Source organism: Numida meleagris, chromosome 2 (genome assembly GCF_002078875.1).
Source record: "Numida meleagris isolate 19003 breed g44 Domestic line chromosome 2, NumMel1.0, whole genome shotgun sequence".
Classification (NCBI taxonomy): domain Eukaryota; kingdom Metazoa; phylum Chordata; class Aves; order Galliformes; family Numididae; genus Numida; species Numida meleagris.
Genome location: NC_034410.1, coordinates 72003635 through 72021718, shown reverse-complemented (window position 1 = coordinate 72021718; position 18084 = coordinate 72003635). Strand labels below are relative to the sequence as shown.

Genomic DNA, 18084 nt, shown 5'->3' with positions numbered 1-18084 from the left:
TGTCCCTGGGAATGTAAAAGAACATTTTATTCTAGATGTAATCTCCCAGTTGGAGGAAGAAAAGAAGGTTAATTTTACATCAAGTGCCACATGTCACTTGAGGGGACTTGCAGAGTTTGTTTCCTCCCTTGAACTGCTCTCTTCTCCTTCTGCTCAGTGAACTAAAGCCTTGAGCACACCTCACCAGCCACAGCACTGCAGATGCCCTGAATGAGACATTCGGTTAGAGGAAATAGGCAACAAGGTGCAAATCACAGGTAGAATAGTTTACTTAAAGAGTTTGTGGTCTATTCATGTTTTAAAGCAATCAAAACCAACTAGACACAGGTCTGAACAACCTGCTGTAGTTGTTCCTATGATAAACAAGAAGTTTGGAAAACAAACATTTCCAAAGACTCTTTCAAACTCAATCATTCAGGCATCTGTGATTCTACAACCCTAGACAAGTGACATACCACCATTACTGTAAGAACTGGAAGGACACACAGACAAGGCTTAAAAGTTGCATAATACAGGTGCCGAGTTTGCCATGATGTACGATTCTATCACTGGCACACTCAAAGTAGAAAAGTTTGTACCATAGAATGGCCTGGGTTGAAAGGGACCTCAAGGCTCATTGAGTCTCAACCTCCCTGCTAAGTGCAGGGTCACCAACCACTAGACCAGGCTGCCCAGAGCCACATCCAGTCTGGCCCTGAATACCTCCAGGGACAGGGCAACCTGTTCCAGTGTGTCACCATCCTCTGTGTGACAAACTTCCTTCTAATATCTAACCTAAATCTCCCCTGTCTCAGCTTAAAACCATTCCCCCTTGTCTTATTGCTATCTACCCTCACAAACAATCAATCTCCCTCCTGTTTATACGCTCCCTTCAAGTATTGGAAGGCCACAATGAGGTCTCCCCAGAGCCTTCTCTTCTCCAAACTAAACAAGCCCAGTTCCATCAACCTTTCCTCATAGGAGAGGTGCTCCAGCCCTCTGATCGTCTTGGTCGCCCTCCTCTGAACTCTTTCCGAGAGCTCCACGTCCTTCTTGTGCTGGGGGCCCCAGGCCTGGACACAGTACTCCAGATGGGGCCTCACAAGAGCTGAGTAGAGGGGGACCACCACCTCCCTCTCCCTGCTGACCACTCCTCTTTTAATGCAGCCCAGAACACAGTTGGCCCTGAGGGCCACCAGCGCACACTGCTGGCTCATGTCCAGCTTCTCATCCACCAGGACCCCCAAGTCCATCTCTGCAGGGCTACTCTCGAGGAGTTCTTTGCCCAGGTTGTATAAATACCTGGGATTGCCCCGGCCCAAGTGCAGCACCTTGCATTTGGCCTTGTTGAACCTCATTAGGTTCTCGTGGGCCCACTTGTCCAGCCTGTCCAGGTCCCTCTGGATGGCTTCCCTTCCTTCCAATGTATCAACTGCACCGCTCAGCTTGGTGGAGCAAAATTTATGCGTTCCATGGGCATGTCTGACAGTCATCCTTGAGCTGTTTGTTCCTAGCATAGTTGTTGAGTAGTTGTGAGGACAGACCCATACAGCAGCTTATCTGAATACGAGCCTCACAACATCAGAGCTGGAGAAACATTTATATAATAGCAAAGAGGGAATTGAACTTCACACAAATGAAGGGTAAAGAGAAGTTGGTGTTTATCAATTTAGGCTTTTATTAAGCAGAGTCAGTATATAACTCCTAAATACTTTTTCTGCCCTTCAAAACTATAGAAAATGTTTTGTTGTGCCTCTTACTGAAGGCAACTTCTATGGGTGTGGCCAGCCTAAAAATCAGTGGGATGCTGTTGATTATTTTTTTGGCCCTTTAACTAGTTTTTCATGTGGCTGTCTATCACAGTACAAGAATCCATCCTAGAGAATCATGGGAAGGTATTTGTGAGTGAAAAATAGGAGTGCTGCAACTTATCCTGGTTTGAAAAATCTTGTGTTGTAATCTAGCTATATGGGTAAATAATGTGTAATCAAAAGAATTTTAGTTTCTTGCAAAGGGGCTTGAGGTATAGGAATAAGCATATTGCCATGCTAAGATGCACCATACTCAAATGTTGCTGCAGTGGAATTGCTAGATCACAGCCTGAACCAATGGTTGAGTACCAGGTGAGAAGGCATGACTAACTGAAGGAGCTCAGGTGCAAGTGATGCACCTGAGTGACTGGAAGGAATGGATCCTGGATCTACCCCTCCTCACCCTCATTTGAGGGTTAGCAGCTGAGGGAGTAGTGTCTCTCTGGATAGAGACTGCAGTCCTCTTGAGTCATCACTGTTTTGTTTTTTTTTTTGGAAGGAGTGAGCAATTTTCTTTCTTTATTACTTCATAGTGACTGTATCCTATTCAAAATCACTGTCATTGTTTTCTTTTGCTGTATAGTGGCTTAGGTAAAATCTTGGCCTGCCAATTGTGCTTTGTGTTTACTCCTATCTTTTCCAATGGTCATGATACTGTTAAGAGAGGGATGTTTGATAGTGCTGAAATGCTGTGTTTATTTTATGGTAAGGCAGCTGATCCCCATGTAAAAGGTAGTATAATCCCTTTAAATTCATTGAGAAGGATGCTGTGAAAACCAGAACTTAATGTTTTGCCTAGAGGCCAAAGATTTAAAATATATATATATAGTATTTTGAGACTGAAAAAGCCTTAGTAAGCTTTGGGAAGAAAAAGAGAGTTTGGAACTGTAATTCAGGATCCTCTGCTTCTGTTAAATACTGAGTTTGGAGGACCCTATGAGAAAGCTGTTAACTTGCGGATTAATATCCTTGGCCATTACAAAGAGGACAGTGTCTGACATACTTTCAGTCTCTCAGGATAGCCTTTTCCTTACTGCCAATGATTACTTAATATATCCCTTGTTTCTCTCTCTATTAGAAAACAACAACGCATCTCCTGCCATTCTTCCACCTCTCTACTTTGATGCGATACACAAAAACAAGCTTAAATGTCTGCTGTGTGACCTTTGTGACAGCACTGTCTGTATCAAGAGGAACAACTTTCTTGGCGAACTTACGCTGATAAAACACGAACTGCTGCTAAAAATAAAGCAAGATTGTTAACAAAGAACTCACTTTTGATTTTTACGTAAAGCAGTGCTAATTTGAGGTAGCTGGTCCAGCTTTAATGCAGATACATTGTGAAGTTGGAATAATGGGGGCCATACCTACACTGTAAAGTAATTCTCAGCTCCTTATCACTCTGCTGTGTACTTGCTAACCATCTCTACAGCAGAGAAACAAGTTCATTCAGACATGAAATCTGTGTGCAGTTCTGGGTAAGATTCCCTCCTGAACTGCTCTGGAGACTACAGTTGGACTCCTTATGCACTATATGTTTCTCTAGCTCTATCTGGAGTTCCTTGGGGTATATATCTCAAACATCCCTTATGTTATATCAGGTCCTATAATACCAAACCTCAGTATCTAGCCTTGAAAATACTAGCCTGCCTATGGAGCTCTCCCTTGTTTTTGATAGTTTGTCCTGACTGATGGGGATGGATAAAAAAAATGTTTGTCTTAGTGACAGTGATCTCAATGTCATACAGTGGGCTTGCAGCCAGTGTGCCATAGAGGGAGCATCTGTAAGCCATGTATAAACGAGGCATTCTGCACCATTTGGCTGAGAGATGGGAACTATTCCCTTACGTGAAATACTTTAGTAATCTTTTTCTCTATGTTGTTTTCTACAAAGAAAAAAGGATGTACTTAATATGTGCTTATGTACTCTTGGGTGGACTTAGTGAAATTAGCAATCTTTCACCTTCTAAATGAAGTTGGGTGCTTGTGTAAGTCATGCAGAATGATGACATTTGTATGCTCAGTGTGCACATAACTGAAGCAATAGTTTTCAAGAAACAAGTATAACTGTATGTAGCTGCTGTAATTTATTTCCATAGTAGTGAAAAAACACTGGATAAAATATAAATATCAACCTTGAATAACATGTGCCTCTAAATCAAACCCTTATTTCACATTAAAAGTAATTTACTTTATACCTGAATGCTTTTTTTAAATTCAGACCAGCTCATCTCATTCTTCATGATAGTAGTAATACCCTCAGGTTGCAGATGTCAGTAGCTTTTCATCGTTCTACTGAAAAATGTAGAACAGGACTAGAACACTATTAGAGAAGCTATCAGTGCTGAAAATGTAGAGGAACTTACAAAGAAATATGATTAAGTCATATGAATAGCTAAGACTTCGGGTTAATAAGGCAGATTCTCTGTGGTAGGAGTTACACAAAAATATAGGATTTTGAGAGTCACTTCCCAATTCAGGTACCGGTGTAGGTGTTAAAACTATTTTGTACCTTTCATATGATGCAATGTACACACATAAGTATATAATGACATGATACACATGAAATCAATTATTACAGTAGAAGGTATTAACCTATACTACAGCACAGCTAATGATGGCAAAGGTTCACCTTACTCCCCAGGGTTATAATAATCACTTGAGTGTGATAGTTATAACTCCTATTTTCCAAAAAATCTTGTCTCTTCTTTTCTCACTGTAAAGTAAGACAGATCTGTGCTAATTTTGTAGAAACAATTAATAAACATTAACTTTTCCTGTACTTGCCTGTGATATGTTTGGATAGGCTGCAAAAGCTGTAGTGTCCTCATCATTGTATTTGAGGACACTGAGACTAATCAGTGAAAATGAATATTCATTTCTCACAGGTAGGTAGACTTTAACAAATGAACTGATCTTTGATAAAACTTTAGTTTTTTTCTGGTTTGACAAGTTTTTCATTAAAAAAATATTTACAGAGACCCAGTGCTTCATTATAGGCTTGTATTTAATGTCATTTGTCTATTTTTGATATGTTAAAGTCTCTATCACAGGATAGAATTGCTCTGGAAGTTCTAAGATGTTTGATTCTCCAGATTTTAGTCTCCTACTGAAGTGGAAATTCCAAGTAGAAGTCTGCATTTGTATTCCTGATGCTTTTTTCTTCTGCAAAATTACATATTGGTAAATAAATGCTCATGTCTTCTCTTCAAAAACAGAAGTGTTGCAAAAAGGAAATGAAATCCTGACCTTTATAGGGCTCTGCTGAGCACTCTTCAATTTGAGTGCAGTAGGAAGTATGGTGCTGACAACCATGGAGAATCGGCAAGTATTTTACCACCAGTGTTGTAATAATGTCGTTAACTTTTATCAACACATGGTTAGCTATATACTGATGTTTTCTAGGTCTGTAGATGCACATGGCCTTATTTTACAGTATGAAGCCAAAGGTTCTGGCATCTACAGTGAGAATAACCAAACAATGAAACAAAACATGAGGATAAAGTTTGTGTTTCATTCTATTTTGAAGTTCATTTGCAGTGAAGTGTACTTATTACTTGAGTTTTTTGGGAATTATTTATGGCTTTTACTTTCTAAATATTTTAAATATGACATGGCATCTTTGAGGTAAGGAATTCTACTTGCAGTTTATTTTGGTACTGAAGATGATGTGCCTTTATTCCAACGTTTCAGAATCTTGAGAGTTACTAAAATGAAATGTGAACATGTATGTTTTCTTCAGACTCTTAAAATAGTGTTTATTAAAAACAATATAAAGCATATTATGCTGTTACATACTTGCAGAAATATAGCTGAGATTTTCTCAGATGTGATTAGGGGAGTTTCATACATACTCATAGATAAAGAGAGGGAATTAACATTAGAATACAAGTTTAACACCATCTTTTCACATAAGTAACCCTTCTGAAAGAGAGCTGCGTCTTTCAAGATAATTTCTCAAAGCGTTTTCACTGTTTCAACTTCTTTAAGGGAGCTCAACAGAGGAAGGAGTCTGTTTACTGTGAGTACAGGAGATACACTTGTACTAATCACAATTCATGATATCCAGACTATAGATTTTGGAAAACATTAGCATCTCAGTGTTGTGCAAAATACTGCACTGGTTTTCATACTTCGGAGTTCATACAACCACTTTTATATCAGTGTCTCTAGATTGGCTTTTTCTCAGTTCAGTTTAGGCTAATCAAAGCTAACCTTTGTCCTCTTCAGCAAGGATTACTTTCCCCTTTAGTTCATTTTCTTTAGGCATGATGTATCTCCAATTACATACAGTAAGGAACACAATTCATTTTTTTTAATTATACATTTATCTCTTTTAATATCCCTCCACTCCTACCATCATTGTATAATTACTTTGGAGTACCTTGTATAACAGGCAGCAGGCTTTCTTGAAGTTTCTGTTCATGTGTTGCCACTACCATCTGAATTCTGCACTCATATTAAATGCTAGAATTTAATGTACCCCAGAAAAAAATGCTCAGTTTACTATTAAGGTGAAATAACATTTATTTTTTTAAAATACTGTTATTTTTTTTGCGCAATACATCAGCGGACTCCCATTTTCCACCTTCAGTGTCTTGTTCGAAGACCTAATGTTCTGTAAATTATTTTGGCTTTAATATTACCTTGGTGAGAACAATCTATACTGTAGGAACACTTTTGCTCCACTATCATAACTGGATAGAAAAAAATGAGATGCTTGTACAATAATACTATTCTGGAAGTACTTCCAGGAGTTACTAGAAAGGGACGCACATCCTAAGATTAGATTTTGAATTTGCTATTGCATCTTTTATTGGTGGTACTTGATCTGGATAAATGTGTGACTCTCTAAAAGAACTTTTTTGAGGGACAAAGTGTTTGGATCAGTAGATCATAGACTTCATAAGAAAGAATTTACATTCTCCATTCTACAGCTTAAAAAAATCCTGATTATGAAATGAAAGGGAACCACTGAATTGTAAAGTATCTGAACTTACTATCAGAAAAAAGAAAGTACGTTATTTCTTCACCTCTTATAAAATGTAGAAGCCTTTCTTTTGAACTGTCTTCCAAGGTTTGTTGAAAAAAAAAATTGGAAACAAACATGAGGAAAAATAGTAATTCCATAACAACTTTGATATATTAGGAGTACATAAGTCTTCTACTGGAGTAAGAGACTGAGTGAGAAAGAGGAAAAGGAACTAGTTAATTCAGAATAATGAAAGAAAGAGAAGTCTTATTTGAGTAAGAGAGATCATGAAAATAATGTATATTATATCAATAATGGCTATTTAGCATAATTGTGTTGGTTAAATTCCACTATGTGATATTAAAGAACCATAAGATATTCAGAATATGAAGCAGAAGGAATAACATCTGCAAGAATATCAGAACAATTTATGTTATTCTGCATCTTGGAAACTGTTTACTGGATATCTCCTACATTCTCAGGAAAAAAGGTTTCTGTCTATATAGAGTTTGTTTTAAAATGGGTTAGAATAGTATTTTACAGTTGAATGTTTGTCCAGTACTTTACACAAGGCAATAATATTGTGCTAATTTTTAGAGAATGAAATGGAAGTGAGATAACAACACATAAGCTCTTATAAGAAAAAGATGAATGCATTGTAGTATTTTTCAGTGACAAAGGTCCCCAAAGTGTTGTGAGGTTCATGAAGTTTCTGAATTTGTGACATATGTAACAGTGGTTATACTGTAAAATGTCTATATGAGTAGTATAATGAAAGAAGGAATGGCAAAAGCTTTACTGAGCTGAGAAGTATTTTGCAAGCCATTCATATCCATCCTTTGAACAGTGTGGCCAGATTATCTAGACGTGGGATGTTTTTTAATATTTCTTTAAAGATTATCAGATAAGTAGTGTTCACTTCTTTTGGGTAACTTTGCTCTATCTCTGTCTACAGGCAGTGCATATAACAGTCTCTCTAGTTAAATACCTTGAAATTATAAACAATCCCCTCAAAATACCAAAGGGAGAAGTTAGAGTGCTGTTGGTGATCCTCACCAGAATTAAACTCTTAAAGAACCAGGTGATGTAAATATCCTCAAAGGTAGCAATAGCTTCAGGATCCAGAATTAAAGAATTAGATATAGTTTCTGTGAAAGAAGATAGGAGTGGTTTTTGTTGTTAAGAAAGTAATGATCATGTAAACTCTTCTAAAGGTCTTCTCTGAGAGAAAGAGGACTAAAGGCTGTGGTTTATTCTTTATTCTGGCCTTAAAAAGAAGAGGTACTTGATCTGTGAAACAAGCTCGTCTAAAGAAGAATGCAGGTATCCCATTCAATCTTCCAAGATTAAAAAAAAAGTGAGAAAGAAAAAATAACAGACTTTTCAGAACAAACTTAGTATATAAGTTCTCTATAAACAAGTTGAAGACATTGATGTTAAACACTCATTCTGTACTTCTAGTGATTCTGGACTAAATTCAACATCTCCCTGAGGAACATAAAGAATCAGTAGTAATAGCTGCCAGAAAAATGTGAGATACATAGGTCCTCAATGTAAAATCTAAATCAGCTAACGGAGCACCTTTTCATTTATCTTCTCTGGATTGCTTCCTTAACTAGTAAAATGAGGTTTCCTTGCCCAGTTTTTCAGGGACCCAGGATTAAAAATGAGCCATCAGAAAACCATAAAGTCATAGAATTGCTTGGGTTGGAAGGGACCACAAATATCATCTAGTTCAACACCCTTGCCATGGGTACACTTTTGAAGTTCCACTTCCTTTTATTTGCAGGACATTTTCACATTAGTGAATTGTGGACTAATTCCATTCCTTCAAGGAACACAAGAGGATAATAGTATTGACAAAGAATATCTCATTTCCCAAACATTTTCTTGGCGAAAGTATGCAAGTTTCTCCATTCTATAAGTTGTTTTGCTTAAATCTATTCAGCTTTCTCCCTCAACAGACTTTTTTTTTCATTCATTGCTAATTTTAAATATGAAAATAAGGACACTTGTAACACAAAGTACTACTTTATTTTCCTTTATCCTGGTAGATTTATTATCAACGTGAGCCTCTCTGAGTACTTAAACCTTTGTACTCTCCTCGGATGAGCCTCTGAACTTTTTTAGTACACACTTGGTTCTTCAAATCTGTTTTTTCTCAAGAAAGAGGTTGGAGAAACCCATGTGTCATGGTTTTATGATTTTCAGTTATTGGTATTCCACATCATAACATCATGTAGTGAATGCACCTGGTTCTCAGAAGAGAAGGACTACTATGTTCCCCAAGGTACTTTGCTCCTCTGTTACCATTTATGGCCAGAGGGAAAAGATAAAAGCTTGCAGATCATAAGACCTCATCTCTTTTTCCGCCTGTCTCTTGTCTTAGCAGCACCTCACTCTCCAGCCGTCTTATCGTCGGTAGTAGAGTAAGGCCTACCTTGATTTTTGGACATTCTCTGTATTGGATTTATCAGCTTAAATTGTAATTATATTGTATTATAATGTGTTGTTCTGCATTCCGATATCTTATTTAGTAAATTAGTTTTTTTCTCCTCAGATTGTTGCTGCTGTTCTTTATCCTTTTCCCCTTTTCCCAGGGCGTGGGCCTGTGGGTCCACTGTCCCATTTGTCACAGAACTGGGCCAAATGCCCATAAACTGTTGACACTCATGTTATGAAGATAAATCCATTGTACTCCTCCATTTTTACCAGATGAAATCTACTTTGTTTGTAGTGCTTCATGACTGATACATTTTAGGGTGAAAATACTGCCTTCATTTTGAGTAACCTCAGCTCAGAACTGTGGTAAGAAAGGGAAAAATAGTCCACAATGTCAAGCAGGAATCTGAGATTATCACAGTCACATTTTCCCACTTACTGAACATTTCTCTTGTCATTGTTAATTTATAATGTTGTCAACGGTTCATGGGTGTTCAGCCCGGTTCCGTGATGAATGGGATGGGGGACCCATGGACCCACGCACCGGAAAAAGGGAAAAAAGGATAAGGAAATGGGCCTGAGAGCAAAAACAGCAGCAACAATCTGAGGAGAAACAAACTAATTTACTAAATAAGATATCGGAATGCAGAACAACACACTATAATACAATATAATTACAATTTAAGCTGATAAATCCAATACAGAGAGAATGTCCCAAAATCAAGGTAGGCCTTACTCTACTACCGATGGTAAGACGGCTGGAGAGTGAGATGCTGCCAAGACAAGAGACGGGCGGGAAGAGAAGGGGTGAGGTCTCGTGATCTGCAAGTTTTTATCTTTTTCCTCTGGCCACAAATGGTAACGGAGGAGCAAAGTACTTCGGGGAATGTAGTAGTCCTTCTTTTCTGAGAACCAGGTACATTCATTACATGATGTTATGATGTGGAATACCAATAACCGAAAATCATAAAACCATGACAAAAGTACTTTTCAGTAAGCAAAAATTACCTCAGCTATAGAATTGAATTTGGTACACAGTATGCAGCAAAACTCATTCATTAAAAATATGACTTATGTATTTGATTAATGGTGTAACATGTTCTAGGAATATTAAATGTAGAATTTATCAAACTATTCAGAATAAATTGCTTTAGTATGTCGATGAAACTTATGCTCTTTCTCTGAATTGAAGTTTGAACACTTTTGCATTCATTCTTGTGACTGCAAAGGAAAGATGTTTCACTTTAAACTCTCCCATATAATTGGTTGCTTCAGGAGTTTTATGAAATAGAGGCGTGTCTATAGCAATCTAATCACAGTTATGATTGTTTGAAAATGTGCTTTTAGTTGTTTGTATGTGTGCATCATGCTCAGTAAACTAAAAAGAATTTCAAATCCTTGTGAATATATTGCATAATCTCTGGATATTCTAAAATTACATATCTTCTTATTTTACTGAATTTTCATCAGACGTATCACAGTATGATGCTTCTTTGGTGGGACAGCAGATGCACCTGAACTGAGTGACGTATGTTGATAAATACAGTGAAGCTAGAGCAAGAAGCAGTAACCTATTTTTTTTCCAAACATACTGAAACAGTTGCTCACATTTTTTCCTTCAGTGTTGCAGAAATGGAATGTGGAAGGGAAGCTGGAGGCAGACATGTTTTAAGCATTCATAATACCCTAGGAAAGGAAGCGGTTCAGCAATATAAAGCTAGCTGAACCCCAGGGTACAGCAGCTGCACTGCAGACACAGAGGCAGGGAGTGCAGCAATAACAGAGCCTGAAAAGATAAACACGTGAAAAGCCTAAACTGCTCAGTGCTTTAGAGGTGACAGCAAGTTTGATGTGGCAGATACAAACTTTGCCTTGCAGCTGTTCAGGAGAGGAATGTCTAGCATTCCTCTGGCGTCACACACCTTTGCAAGCAAGTTAGGAAGCGGGAGTTGGAAAGTGCAAGTAGCTGTTTAGGTAAACTCTCACCTTAACTCCAATGGATGGCAGTGAAAAGAATAATTAGTATATTTTAGTGAGACTAATTACTGATTACAAGTTACAATATTTGTGTAGTATCAAGGCATGTATACTACCTGGAGAGATTTTCTCGTATCTTCTTCTGTATGTCTTCCCAAGCACTGGAGTGAAAACATGGCTGTAGAGTCATTGTGAGCTAGCTAAACCATTGAGCTTTGGCGGGGTCATTGGGCGCATCGCTTTGGTCTGTTGTGTGACAGGAATTTCTGACGGAACACTGGAAAGATACTTGGGAGAAGATACTACTTAGAAAGTCCATATTTTTTTCCCCAAATGAGTATTAAGTCCTTTTCTTATGCTATTCTGTACCATCCATACAGATTTAGTTCATTATTGGTCCGGTGGTTCTAAAAGATCAAAATATAAAGTTGAAAGTTAAAGTTTTATTTAAAATCTCTTGACTTATTTTATAAAACTAATCAGTACATGCTTTTTCTAGCTCTTTGTATTTCAACTTAGTATGCAATGCAAAGCAGACAGATATATTAAATATAGAAGGTGCTAAAAACCTAATAATGTTCAGGTGCTGGAAAGGGCTGCCCAGAGAGGTGGTGGAGTCACCAACCCTGTTGGTTTTCAAGGAACATTTAGACATTGTATTGAGGGACATGGTTTAGAGAGAGCTATTGGTGATGGATGGACAGTTGGACTGGATGATCTTGTAGGTCTTTTCCAAACTTGGTGATTCTATGATTCTGTATGTATTTTAAATCAGATGTCTTCAAGCCAGCAGTCAAATTGCACTTACTTAAGCATTTTAAAAAATTAATTTGTACATAACAGTACGTTTTAAAGTCTTGGAGAGATTGTTTAGTACTGGGATTTTTTTTTTTAAAGTAAGCACCATTTTCCATTTAAATCAGAAAAAGTTGCAGGTGTTTGGTATCTGCATAGCATGACTACAATCCTCTAGATAATTTAATAGTGGAAGTCCTTCAGGAATAGGAATAAAGATATTTGGTTTCTTGGGTAGAAATCTTGAATATTCTTTGTATCTTCTTGAGGAACAGGGCTGAAATATTGCTGATAATATACTCATCAAATATGCTATGGGTGCAAAAGGCAAGGTTTTAAGAAGAAACAGGTGGAAAAAAATTTTATATTTTGAGGAACGGACAGGGGATTTCTTAAAAAAAAAAAAAAAAAAAAAAAAAGAATCAAAACTGGAGGATGTCAAACTTAAATAATTATTTTAGTCCCTTCTGGAAGAAAATAAAACTTAGTGNAAAACTGGAGGATGTCAAACTTAAATAATTATTTTAGTCCCTTCTGGAAGAAAATAAAACTTAGTGATGCTGTCCAATTTGCTTAGATGCTGAAGAAGACCAGACGTATTAAGGATGTGTCTTTGTGCTCAATACCTGAATCAGAATGACTTTCTTGAAAACTTTGAGTTTTCTGCAGTGATGCAACTCTAATGAGATTAGAGAGAGAGAAAGATTAGCTTCCAGTTTAGAGCACAATGTTTCAGTACTCAACACTGTTCACAGCGTGAATGTTTTCTGCTCAACACTCTGCATGTGTATATATGACAACTTAATCTGAATTTGATCTCAATTTCTGGTAATACATGAAAAAATTTGTGAAATTCAACTGTTAGTAGAATATCAGTGTGATCCCCATACTGATTAATAAAAACAGGCTTTAAGTTTTTAATAAAATTGTTGTTCGCAATGCCTCTGAAACAAGGAGACTTCATCTGGAAAAAAAAAATGCGGAAGGATTTTTTTGTTTATTCTTCAGCAAACTTGATGAGCAATACAGAAGTGAAAATGAGTTGCTTTTTAATCTACTGGGAAAAAAAATACAAATCATCAACCATTTTTCCAGTACCAGTTAAAGATTCTCTATAAATTTTGTAGATGTAGGAAGAAATCTTAAAGTTAAGAATGGACATTGATATTTCTGTAATACATTCTGAAATTATAGGCAGACATTTTTCATCAGTAGACTTTTCTAGGGAAATGACATTGTCATATCTTGCTTTAAAATTAATATCAAAAGGAGCTGTGATTTCAGAATGAACTTTTTTTAATATTTTATATGACAAGGAGATAAAGAGAACAAACGTTGGTAATGTTTCTAAAACTTCATTCTTACAGCAATGGATTAAAGTTATAGGCATCTAGTACTCATGATTGGCTTTGAGCTCATGCAGTTATTTAATTGTAGAATGTTTGGATTTATTTTCTTAAAAAATTTTTATTATTCATCGTTGTGAAGAAATGTTTTGAAAATATGTCCAAGATAAAACACAGGCTGGTGAAGGTAAATAAGAATATTCGTCCTTGTGACAAATGCAGCCGATAGCATCTTGGGCTACATGTAGAAAAGGGCTGTCAGCAGGCTGGGAGCAATGACCCTCCTACTCTGCTCAGCATTTATGAGACACATCTGTGTGCAGAGCCCAGTTCTGGACTTCCTGCTAAAAGAAAGTTGTGGACATGCTGGAAGAAGTCCGGAAAACAGCAATAAAAATAATCAAGGGACTTGAATGTTCTTCATATGAAGGAAAAGAGAGCTGGGACTGTTCAGCCTGGAGAATAATCTGAGAAATGTGGGATATCAATGTGTGTAGATGTGGGAAACTATCTACGTGACAGTGGGCATGTTTACTTGGACGTGCTGGACTCTTGAGTTGTCCTTGATGCCTTGGAACAAGTAACTTGCAAGGACAGCAAGAAGCATAGCGCTGGGAAAAGCAGAAACTTTGAAACAGCAAAAGCATACAGAGACATGCTCAAGCCAACCAATCAAGTAACGCCATGTTGCAGCACGCCTTTCACAAATGCATAAAAGTCTGATTGTTCTATCAATAAACGAATCACTTGCCTAACCATATTGGTATTGTCTCGTGATCTCTGGCGTGCGTGTTGCGACATGTAAATACCTGGAAAAAGGAAAGTAAGGAATAGGAATAGTATCTTATAGTGTCCAGTGATAGATCATGAGACTATAGGCGCAATTTTAAAAAAAAATCCACTTTAATATTAGACTTTTTTCTTTTTAAACAAAAGGATGTTTTAGTAATGAAAATGGATGGATGCCCGGCGTTTATGAAATCCTTGCAGATACTCAAAATCCAGCTGGGCATGTCTCTGAGCCACTAGTGGTTGCCCCTGCTTTGAGTAGAGAAGATGGACTAGATGACATCTTAAGGTCCTTAACGCACTCAAATGATTGTTATTTAGGAGTTTGAACAATTCAAGACTTAGTTTGGGGACTTGAATAGTCTGGTAATAAGACGTTATCTCCAACTTGGCAAGTGATGATCTGGCTGCTGGCATGATAATGTTTCAGTTTCCATGCCATTTTTGCTCTTTCAATATACTGTCAATATACTGAAACAAAAGTGTTACATTGAAAATGCATTAAGATGACCTAAGGAAATGAAGTATCTTGCCAACAAATGAGATTTGATTCAAACAGAAGCATATTATATAAAATAATTCCATTTGTTTATGTCTGTGCTGACTTCAGCAGAACTTCATTTGAAAGGGAAATTAGCATTCTGAGTAGAAAGGAGATAAGCAGGGGTGGATGAAAATGAAAGGAATTATCAAAATCAGGAAATGAGTTTGAAAATGAGCTATTAATGATTTCCTATTTGTTACAAAATCAGTAGCAATAGTGTCACCTGCAAGAATAATGCACGAGGACAACCAGATCTAGGAAAATGTCTTCCAGACATTTGTTTCAAATGTGACTTGTGAGACATATTTTCTCTTTGATATGTACATGTTACTCTCATTAGTTCTAACAGAAAACACACACCTGCAGCCAGAGAAGGATGTGAACACGAGCACAAATACAAAGCATCTTAAGTTTCAAGAGATGCCACACACGTAACCTACATCAACTGTAAATCATGACTGACTTCGACACTTGATTTTGACTGAAAATAAGATTATTAAATAGCATAATTACATATAAAAAAATCCAGTAGCATTCTTCATTTGTTTACTGAAATAATTCTACCTGGGAAAAGAACTTAAGAGATTTCAGTACAATTTGGGAACAAATGTGGCCTTGAGAAATACTGAGGATATTATACTAGGACAAAGAGGATAAAGCAGTGGCGTTTGACAATTCATGTATTTCTACAGCATATGAATGAAATCTTGACACATTGAACAGTCTACGGAGATGTGCCATAGCTCTTAACATAGTTAGGATTTTACACAGTCATCTCAAGTATGAAAGAAGCCTAAGTGTTCTTGAACAGAGCAATGGCTCTTTGGTGCTGTGAAGGTGTGAGGATACTTACAGATGTCAGAAAGTGAAAAAGCATATAGGAGGTAAAAAGCTTATAGCAGGTAAGAAAATAATTTTTGTCTTTAAAATGTTTAGTGTTAATTGGCTTTTGACCAAGGGAAACTCTGTAGTAGACTGCCATAAAGACCTGTAGAGATTAAGAGGAAATAAATTTTATGATGTGTATAACTAAAGAAATGGTATTGTAGGTCATGAACAGGAACACGCTTTCCAATACAGCAACATAAAAAGAAAATGGTAAAGGGGCTAAAGCAGGACATCCTTCAAAAGAAACTGTGAGAAGGTATGATGATCTTTTCATGGCATTTGGATATATGAGTAATTCACTGCTCAGTACCTTAAAGAGACTTTCTGCACTTAAAGAGATACAGAAACTAAAAAGGAAAAACAACGTTCTTACAAAATGAACTGTTTTGAAAGGCTGATGAAAATTCTAAGGTTTTGGAGTTTAATTAGAAAGAAAGTTACAGACTCCTCCTATCAAAATGCAAAGAACTTAACAGAAAGTATCACTCACTGCTGAGTGTTATCCTTAAGTGTGGAAGGTGAAGGAGAGAAATAAAACATATAGATGTTGCCACAATAAATCAGTAGTAGCCCACAGTGGCAAGCCAGGATGAACTATGTGAAAATGAGATTGGCAAGATGTGTTAACAGAGTAATAACAACACATAAAGCACAAAATAAAAAATAAAAATAAAAAAAAGGAAGAAATTGAGGAAATAAAGCTGATTTCCAGATGCTACCAAAACATTAGTAAAGATTATCATACCATTAATTAAAACAAAACAAACAAAAAAAAAAAAAACAAGAAATGCATAAAGAAATACCTTCGAAGATGAAAGATGACAGAATCTTTATTCAGATGAAGATTAACTGTTGGGAAACGCCCCAAGTTTTCCCAAAGGGTTGCCCTCCTTGCGTGGGGAAGCACGACCACTAAATGTGAGTGCGCACAGCTTCAACTTTATTGTAACAACAGACCCTTATATAGTATACTTGTTTACAGGATCCAGGTTTCTTGTAACCAAGCGTATCAGAGAACAATGGTGTTTTCCAAGCAATTTTCATATACAGAACACCTTGCTAAACTGCAGCGTACTATTCACACCACTGCACCTGTATTTATCAATCTATTTCTTTCATCTAAGATTACATCGTAGGTCATTAGTGAATCATTAGCTACATGCTCTCGAGCACACTGCGCCCCAACAATTAACGAGTTTGAGTAAAAGTGTAAAAGGCAACCAAAATTGTTTAAACTAAGCAGTAAAACTATTTCTTTTTCCAGAAGATGGATGAAAAGGAATTGAAGGACTGATACTTTCAGCTGAAAGTATCTTCAGACCTTCAGAGCGCTAAGGAGGCCTAGGTGTCTCTAAGAGTAGGTATGGTAAGGTAGGCATGAACAAGATAAATTTTTTATTTGTACTTTCTGAAAAATTTGCCCCTTTTAGTTTTTCAGGGTTACTCAAGAGAATCTAAACTGGTACAATTTTTTTTTATTTGCATATATTTTCCTCTTAAGAATGTTGCTGGTGTAGTACTCTCTTCTTTGTACTAAACCCAAAGTCATCAATAAAATTCTCTTTGCAATGAAGAGAAGAAACATGTCTGCATGTGTTTTATATTAATTTGGCAGGCATTTTTCATTAAATTGTTAAATGATATTTTTAGTCTGATGTAAAGGAAAAAAAACCCAAAAGTCAGTGAACAAATGTTTCTTAAATACATTGATCAATAAAGACCAAATATATTTATATACTCACATATATGTATATAGTAAACTTGTACTGGTGTGCATTTCTATTACATATGGAGGATGGTACAGATTCTAGCCTTGGCTCCAATTCTTTTCTTTCCCATCATTAATAATGACATCTGTAACCCTATTAAACCTAAGCAAGGTTTAATTCGAGCCATATTGTTTTTTATTTGCTTTTTGGTGGTTATTTAAAGTGTCCAGCATATTAAAGGTGAGCTCTAAAAGGAAATGTCTGTTCAACAAAGATTTATGTCTCACTATGAAAATGAAATCTGCTAATAATTTTATTAAAGGAAAATGTGGTCAAAAAGATTGTTAAAGATTAAAGACATGAAGTGCTGTAATCCCATACCCTATAATCTTATTCTTTGACATTAAATGTTCATTATTGGCAAATGTATCCCTTTTTTTGTCTGTTTTTACCTACTGACATCTAACACAGCATTCCAAAATAATGTCTGCATGTACATAAGTCTTGTCTGTATCTGTGTTTAGTTGCCGACAACTATTGCTCCTCTAATTGACTTATTCATCATTTTTGGCATACTTTTCATTTTGTAGTCCATAAGATGCTTAATTGTTTTAAATTATCTCAAAAATCATATTAACTATAATGTAATTAACTATACATAGCTGAAGATGGTTTTCCTTTGCCAGCTGTTTCAATTTCTAATTATGCTATATGTACACTGACATGCTATGCTCTAATTTGGAAAAATAGAACTGGTGCTTACAAAGTCTGTCAACACTTGTTTTTCTGATAGACTTTGCTTCCTACTTTTCACATTGTCTCTTTGGAGCAT

The 18084-nt window shown here is 36.5% G+C and overlaps 1 protein-coding gene across 8 annotated transcripts in view; it reads right to left on the bottom strand.

Moving 5' to 3' along the window:
• Positions 1-16606, bottom strand: part of CDH18 (cadherin 18) — a 537316-nt gene extending 520710 nt beyond the window's left edge. For 2 of the 8 annotated variants that reach the window (XR_002435176.1, XR_002435171.1), the window contains exons 1-2: positions 16347-16562; positions 11298-11588 (exon numbers count right to left, since the gene is read on the bottom strand). The gene's annotated coding sequence lies outside the window, so the exon portion shown is untranslated. Of the gene's footprint in view, positions 1-11297; positions 11589-16346 lie in introns of all 8 variants that reach the window. The other 6 variants (XR_002435173.1, XR_002435175.1, XR_002435174.1 and 3 more) reach the window with 6 other exon arrangements.